This window comes from Chelonoidis abingdonii, chromosome 8 (genome assembly GCF_003597395.2).
Source record: "Chelonoidis abingdonii isolate Lonesome George chromosome 8, CheloAbing_2.0, whole genome shotgun sequence".
NCBI lineage: Eukaryota > Metazoa > Chordata > Testudines > Testudinidae > Chelonoidis > Chelonoidis abingdonii.
The window spans coordinates 81,321,124-81,330,247 of NC_133776.1; positions in this window are offsets into that span (position 1 = coordinate 81,321,124).

The following is a 9,124-nucleotide window of genomic DNA, read 5'->3' on the forward strand; positions in this document are numbered from 1 at the left end:
TCACCCCCCTGAAAGGAAAAGATCATCAAAGCAGGCAATGGCCTCCAAATGACAATGCACATTGGGTAATTATTAATCCTGCTGCAGGCAATTTCCAAACAGCAGGATTGGGGAGCTACAGATACCCCTGTGGGTAGTGATACCAAGCTCCCTACACATCAAGACTCATAGGGCCAAATTCTCTGATTGTGTCAATGGACACAATAGTGTTTTGCCCATTGACATGGCAGTGAATTTCTCCCATAGAAATTAGCAAAGAAAAGAATTCACTAGGACATCTAGTCCATCTTTTCCCTCCTATGGCAGACCAGGATAGTTCCCTAGAGGGGACCCTCTAGTGCTTCATCTAGCATAGTTTTAATTGACTCCAGGGATGGAGTGTCCACCACTTTCCTTGGGACACTGTTCCTCTTCTGAGCACAGTTACTGAGAGGGTCTCTCCTGACCTCATGTCAGTTACTGTGGGAAGAAAACTAGCATATTCTGTGCCCCTCCACTCTACTTCCCCACCCTTCCTTCTCGAAACATTGGTGAAGAAGAGGTGGGGACAAGCAGCAGCCTTGTCTTAGGCCTGAAATAGATCCCAGGATATCAGACTTGGCCCTCTTGTGTCTGTAGGTCTCACTCTCAAGGCCCAGCTTCTTTAGTACCTTTTCCATCTCCTTCCAACCACTACATACAGCCCTTCAGCTTGCCTGATGACCCAAAGGGTGACATCCATGCACCTGGCCCTGTCCTAGGAGATAACTGTACCTTGAAATAGAAGAGGAGGGCAGGAGAAATGCTAGGTTCTGCCTCTCAGTTCCTTACTGAATCCAGCCCATTCATTGGTGAAACCACTTGGTACTCAAAGGAATGATTTGACAGATGGGAACAGGAATTGCCATTTGGGCTTTTGAATCCCCTTCCCTGTAGCTAAGCAGCATTCAGGTTGGCTGTGATAATGGACATACAGGATTATCAACTATTCCAGAGGGAAAATTCTGGATGGGCAACAAGTGACATTTAAAATAAAGTTATGGTCAGAAGAATGACTATATAAAAATGGATTAACAGACCTGTTCTTTGTGTGTCCCAGAGTCAGGAACAGGTACTTGACTATTTAAAATAAAATTTAAACATTTACTGCCTTCTATTTTGGTCAGCTCTGATGAGCCAATATAACATTGGGAAACAGCTGCAATCCTATCCCAGCTCTCACACTAGCTACCAAAGCATCAGCTAACTTCTGATTGCAGAGTCATAGGACCTGATTCTCACCTCACTTACACTCGTTGCATACCCGTGCAATTCCACGGACTTCAGTGAAGCTATGCCTGATTTCCACTGACATGCCTGAGATCAGAAATGGGAACTTTTTTTCTTACTAGGGATTGATGTGCGCAAAGGAAAAAACTTACCTTAACTTTCAGATCCCATTTTGAGATTGCAAGGCTGGCAGCTAGAAAAATAATCTATTGTAAACTACACATGATCTAAAATCCTTTGTGAGACAAGAAGTAACATCTTACTGCATTTTTTTCAGCATAAAACCACACTTTTAAAAGCTTTTACTTGCTACAGCTGACAGAGCAAGGACATATTTGATTTGAGACATTCCCTGGAAAAAGGCACAATAACTTCTAATCCTTGAAAAGTTACTAGGTAGAGATGCAGTAACTGAAGAAAGTAACTGAAAGTATTTGAAGCTATAAGCCACTGTAATTAATCTTTGAAAGAAGGGGAAGGGTTTGAAGTTCTTTGAAGAAGCAAACTTCAGTGCTTTAGCATATTTCAGAAGAGTACCTTGAATGAGAATGAAATATGCAAAGGAAGAAACTGTGCTGTTAACTGCAGTTACAGCAGGTACATTTGTGAAATAGGCAGATGCTGAGTTAAAAGGGGGAAACCCTATATAAAATCCCAAACAAAGAGGAACCAAGCAAATAGGGAAAGAATGGAAAACACCTCAACAGCATAACATTGAGTCAAACTCATTGAATGATTTGAAAACACGATACATCAAGATGTTCCGCCTACCTTGGAGAAATAGTATCTGAATTCCAGCATTGATTAGCTGTGAGGTTCTTGTTGCTGAAATGCTGCTCATTTGCAGAATTGCTGCTAGAGAAGTTAAATCTGGATAAATAAATAACTGCAAGACGGGAAACATGAGATGGCAAGTGTTTTACTGGAAATGGTAGTTGAATAGGGGCATCCTGTACATGGAGGAATCAGCAAATTCTTGTTTTTACAGGAAGACAAGAATCATGAGGATTTAATGAACAGTGATTTAACGTACTGATTAATAACAAGGCTTTCTCCTCTCAATAACATTTGTCTTGTTAAACAGGCACCTTGTTCTTCTTCGGTCAGTGTCTCTCCTTAGAGTGATTAATGCAAACGACAGGGATTTTGGGGTGCAGCCCGTGACTAGCTCAGGGAATTGGCAAATTATAGCATCTTGTACTATCCTTTAATCCACCCCCTCAGTTGCATCGCCCAGAGCTCCATCACCCAAGCCGTACTATGGACTTCCTCCATCTTCCCCAAGAGAAGAAACTAGAAAGCAACTGTTCCCTACACAAGGCTTTGCCTATAAGTCTCTCTTCTGACATTTGGATATACTTCGGCTCCCAACTCTGCCAACTCCAGTGTAGAAACGTAGAAGTAGAAGGTGGGAAAAACCAAGGCAAACAATGGCCAGTCCTCTTCCCCTTTTGCATGACCCCTGATGAGTGTGGCCTAGAGAAAGCTGGGTAGAGCTCCAAGGTCCCGATCAGCAGACCAATGGCAAAGCCAGGAATAGAACTCAGGTCTCTTGACTCTCTTTCCACTAGACCACACTGCCTCTCGACCTGCTACTGTAGTGCCAGTAACACCAATAATAAAGCAAAGATTCATTTGTCCTTTGAGCCGATTTTTATTTTGCCTCAAATGGTTCCCCCACCCGGGGTGTAAACACATATTGCCCTGTACTCCCTGCCCCCCATCACTATGTCCTAATTACTCTAGGTTCTCCTGCCTTCCTACAGGTAGAAGATTGGTCCAGATTAAATCCTCTTTTATCCTTTATTCTATCTCTTCATCAGCTGTCACCAGACACCAGAAATAATGTTTAGATTTCATGCTCAGTATTCTTGAGGAAAGTCTAACATCAAAACCTCAGCAGGGTGTCAGAGAAAATCTAAGTGAGGGCATCAGAGGAAGCTATTTCTACAGACCAAAAGAAATCAACGAAGGCTGTTTTTTGGTGATTTTTTTCCCCCTGGAGAATAAGTAGGAATAATAAGTTTAGTCTTGTTTTTTTTTTATTATTATCTCCCTTCTTGATATCAGTCTCTGCCTTTCATTATAATAAATATTGATTTGTGCTCTTAGAAAATGACTTCTTCTTCTATCTCCTTCTTATCTCTTTTCAGGCGCGCCAGCGAGGGGGTTTGATAGTGAGATATTGTTATCTCCGGGAACACCTGTTCTGCCACTTTACTATCTCCTACAACAGGATTCACACTGTCGGTGCAGCAGGGGAACTGGCCTTTTTTATAATATTTCTTTTCCTTTTCTTGATGGTGAAAGGTGCTATATTGACAGCCCCAGAGGCTGAGGTGCTCTGCCTATCCACACAGAGGCACAACAGGTGTAGACACACCAATACTCTTGCTCTTTCCTGGCCTACGCTGACTAATCTGGGACTTAACTGCTATTTTGGTTAACACTGGAATGATCTAGAGATGGGTATTAAGTGGCATTGACTAGCTATGCCCCTGCAATTCTTTGTCAGTTTAAGGGTGAGCCATGAGCTGATGTCATTTCTAAGGATATGGCCAGTGTCAATGTCCCAAAGCCTTATGGGAGAAGCCCCATATGTTTGTTGAAGGATTGGCTCAAAGAGGCCCCCAAAGTCTGGCTTCTTCTCTTACTTGATAATGGGTTTTGTCATAAGCATCTGACTAGATAGTAAATTCCTCAGGGAAATGAGCTTGTGTTCTGATGTGTCTGTAATGTGCTACACACAGATATGGCACTGCATTAATTGTGATCATTACTGAATTTGTTCAGTGCTAACAGGAATGTGCTCAGCATTGTACAAGAAGCAAAATTAACACAGCCCTTGCTCCAAAAGAGCTCCCAGATTACAAGACAGACACAGAGGAGACAGAACTCCCTGGGAAGCCTGGAAGCAGAGGGAATGTCAGAGAGCTTGGTTTGTATTGTCAGCTTGTTGTGGGCATGACAGAAGGAATGAATCTTTAGGAAGGATGTTGTTTTGGAGAAGGAGGCAGCTTGGGGATCCAGGAGGGAGAGGGCATCGCATGAAGGAACATCATAGAGATGGGAGTGAAGAGAGATTATTGCAGTATCACTGACTAATGGGTTCAATGCTCAGGCAGGCTGGTTTACCTGGGAGTAACTGGCTGTATGCCACCTTTCCACCATCACCATCCTGATTCTCAAGGCTACTCTAAGTTATAGTGATTCATAAAGGCCTTACACCCTAGGCACTTCAGCCGTGGTCTCTCCTGTCTCAGGCAACTCCCCATTGGCTGGAGGGCAAGGACTCTGGACTGAGGGAGAGTGATATAGTTGCAGTGATGAGGGTTCTGTACTATGCCAGCTGCCCATTTTGGGGAATTTCCAATCCCCTCTGCTGGAGCGTCACAAAGAGGACTCAGTGTGTGCCAGAATCCAGCCAAAATATCTCCAGGACTCACCCTGGAGACACCATAAGAATGGCCTCTGTCATGGTCTCTCAGTGCCTCCAGTCTCAGTAAAGGATGCAACCTGGAAATACAGAGGCAGCATGAACATGAAAAAACATGTTAGTGACACATTAGTGGTATCTGAATGAATGAGGTGTGACAGCACTGTCTGACCACCCCACTGTTCTTTAATGCATCCAGACCACTCACCTCAAAACACCTACCCAGCCTCAAGTGTGCCACTGCCAACCCTCCCCTCCCCCGAAAATAAACACTGCTTTCATTCACTGTCCAGGCCCCAGCCTGTCAAGCTGCACCCCGGCCACTGTACTCTCCCCACAGTGTGGGGGACAGTAAACCAATCGCATTACTTTGAAAAAGGGCAAATGGAGTTGCCAACTCTCATGATTTCATTGCAACTCTCAAGACATTTGGTATTTTTCTTAAAACCCCAGCTCCCAGAGTCATGGGCGCGCGTGAGAATCACAGCTGACAATAAAATAAAAACATACATTTCTAGCCCTCACAGCACAGATCGAAAATGGGACCACTGATGGCTCAAAATGCCAAATACAAAGGACCTTGAATGAACTGGTGTTTTTAAACCCATGGCTTTGGGGACCTGGCCCATTGTTTATGAACGCTTGGGGTTGGCGATATGGAAGTTAAGAGACTGGAAGCTTTGCAGTAACTCTGGGGGCAGGTTTGTGTTAGCTCTTGTTTTCTCTAGGCCAGGTGATGTGTGATGAACGTATCTGTGTATCTGGTTGTCCTCAGACTTTCTACGGCACCACCCATGCAATTGCTATTGATGGAGTGATGCACTGGAAGTTTCCAGAGACCCAAGCAAACTAGGTTGGGCTGCTTGTGACGTTAGAAGAGAAACATCTACTGACAGTATAATAATAAACATCCCAACAGGGAGGCAAAAGGCCCCACCTGCCAGTCCCACCTCTTGTCCCTTCCCTGAGACTGAAGCTCATGTGTGAAACAGACGGGAGTGCAGCTGAGCCCCATTACCCTGAGGGGCCAGAGCAGAAGCAGGATTTGTAGGCTGTTGACATGGACATCCTGTGCATGCAATGGAGGCTTTCCTATTGAGAAGCAGACACCTCCAGCAAACGCTTTCACTAACAGATTGATTATTACTGGTGAGGAAAAGGAATCCACGTGAAGCTCGCATGCAGAGCCTAAGACTGGAGCAGGCCACTTGGACGCAGACAGGAATTTGCTGAAAGGTGAATGTGGCAAAGCATTAAAAGACCAATAAATAAAAAACACCTTATACCCCTCTGCCTCAGCCACGCTCCAGCTCTCCTCAAGCCTCAAATCGCTGAGAAACGTAGGAATTGCTACACCAGGACTCCATCCAGACCAGTAGCCTGTTCCTGACAGAGACACTACCTGATGCTGCAGTAGAATGTGCAAGGACCCTTGTCAAGGACATTTATGGAGTAACCTGCCCTGCCCTGTCCTGCGTTTCTTCTTAACCCCAGGGAGCTGGTTTACACTTGAAACAGGAGGGTTTATCTCCCCAGTGTTTTTTTTCTAACTTGCCTACAACATTATTATTACTATTCCTATTCCATCTGTAATAGTACCTGGAATAAGCATAGTTATCATTTTTATTTCTAAAGTGCTCTAGTCTGGAAGCTGCAGAGAAATAAATGCCAATCAGCACAGACTGGGCAAACAGTAGCCACGCTCCACCCCCCAGACACCAGGGAGAATCCCACACACCGCACAGGGCACAGACCAAAAAGCCTCATCCAGAAGGATGGCTTTACTGCATATTATAGGGCAGAGTACTGCAAAGTCATTGATCCTGGTCAGAGATAAGAGTAGGACAGTAAACTCTTACATCTCCATAGGGTAGCCCATTCCAAGTCCTCTGCACAATTCAAGAACTGTGTCGCTCTTCCCCAACAATCAAGGGCCACTGTCACAATTATAAAATGAACCTTGGAGTTGTTGTATGTGATTCCCACAACAGCCCTGTCCCATGCCTTCAGATTGCTTTGTTTTTAAAGGAGCAGGTGATAGAATGTGCCATCAGATGCCAGCACCAAAGTCGAGAGACACATGCTCATCTAAGGAGAACTTGAGAGCTGTAAAGACTGCAGTGAGAGCGAGACACAGGAGCCAGGCGCTGTCTAAGGAATTCTCCCTAGTTATTTTATTTTTTATGTATATATTTCTTTGGGTGATCATCTCTGCTCATACAGCTCATCCATGCTGCCATGCTGAGCCCAGCCTTTAAAAAGGAACTGAAAAGATTTGTTTTATAGGGCTGTCAATTAATCACAGTTAACTCATGCGATTAGTTAAAAACAATTAAATGCAATTAATCGTGGTTTTAATTGAACTGTTAAACAATAGAATACCCATTGAAATTTATTAAATATTTTGGATGTTTTTCTACATTTTTAAATATGTTGGTTTCAGTTTCAACACAGAATACAAAGTGTACAGTGCTTACTTTACATTATTTTTATTACAAATATTTGAACTGTAAAAATGATAAAATAAATAGTATTTTTCAATTTACCTCATACAAGTATTGTAGTGCTGTCTCTTTATCATGAAAGTGCAACTTATAAATGTAGAATTTTTTAATTACATAACTGAACTCAAAAACAAAACAATGTCAAACTTAGAGCCTACAAGTCCACTCAGTCCTACTTCTCGTTCAGCCAATCACTAAGACAAACAAGTTTGTTAACATTTGCAGGCGATAATGCTGCCCACTTCTTATTTACAATGTCAGCTGAAAGTGAGAAAAGGCATTCTCGTTGCACTTTTGTAACCGACATTGCAAGGCATTTATGTGCCAGATGTGCTAAACATTCATATGCTCCTTTATTCTTCGGCCACCATTCCAGAGGACATGCTTGCATGCTGATGATGCTCGTTAAAAAAATAATGCGTTAATTACTTAGTGACTGAACTCCTTGGGGGAGAATTATATGTCTCCTGCTTTGTTTTACCCACATTCTGCCATATGTTTCATGTTATAGCAGTCTCAGATGATGACCCAGCAACAGCATTCCCTCCTGCAAATGTAAACAAATTTGTTTGTGTGAGTGATTGGCTGAACAAGAAGTAGGACTGAGTGGACATGTATGCTGTAAAGTTCTACATTGTTTTATTTTTTAATGCAGTTTTCTTTGTACATAATTCTATGTTTGTAAGTTCAATTTCCATGATAAAGAAATTTCACTACAGTACTTGCATTAGGTAAATTGAAAAATACTATTTCTTTTGTTTTTTACGTTGCAAATATTTGTAATAAAAATAAATATAAAGTGAGCGCTGTACACTTTGTATTCTGTGTTGAAACTGAAATCAATATATTTGAAAATGTAGACAACATCTAAAATATTTAAATGGTATTCTATTATTGTTTAACAGTATGATTAATCCAATGATTAATCGCAATTAATTTTTTTATTGTGCAATTGATCGTGATTATTTTTTTAATTGCTTGACATCCCTATTTATTTAAAATAAGAGTATTAAAAAGCCCTTCCAAGATCCCCAGCAATTAATCAACCCTACATACAGAATTCAAATTTGCAAACTGCATTTGAAAACAAAATACTTGACGTTCAGCTTCTCCTTCGCTCACCCGGAAAGCTCTGGCTTTATGATGTTGTGCTACTTCTTGTTAGAACTGATTTTATCTCTACCAGAAATGGTGGGTCAGATCCTGTGATCTTAACTCAAGCGAAACTCCCAATAGCTTTAATGGGTGGCTGCAGGGCTAGATCCAGTGTCTTTCCCTGCACATAGAGTCATAGAAATGTAGGAGTAGAAGGAACCTCAAAAGTCTAGGCCCTGCACTAAGGCAGAACTATGTATTTGTTGCTTTGGGTGCAGAGGAAAGAGAGGGAACTGTACACAGAGATGCTATATACCAGGGGTAGGCAACCTATGGTACGTGTGCCGAAGGCAGCACGCAAGCTGATTGTCAGAGGCATTCACACTGCCCGGGTCCTGGCCACCAGTCTGGGGGGCTCTGCATTTTAATTTAATTTTAAATGAAGCTTCTTAAACATTTTAAAAAGTTTATTTACTTTACATACAACAATAGTTTAGTTATATATTATAGACACAGAAAGAGACCTTCTAAAAATGTTAAAAGGTATTACTGGCACTCGAAACCTTAAATTAGAGTGAATAAATGAAGATTCGGCACACAACTTCTGACAGGTTGCCAACCTCTGCTATATACTCTGGGGAAGTTTGGATACAGAATCAATTCTAGGTCCAAATGCTGGAACTTGGACCCATCCCTTTGTCATTCTTAAGTCTATATGTGTAACCCTTCTGCCCCTCTGAGTTGGCAGCAACAAGGGCCAGGTTCAGTATCCAGGGGTTCCGTTTCAATAACACAAGGCATAACCGGCTCGAGCCCCCACCCAGTGACCTGGGACACTTAC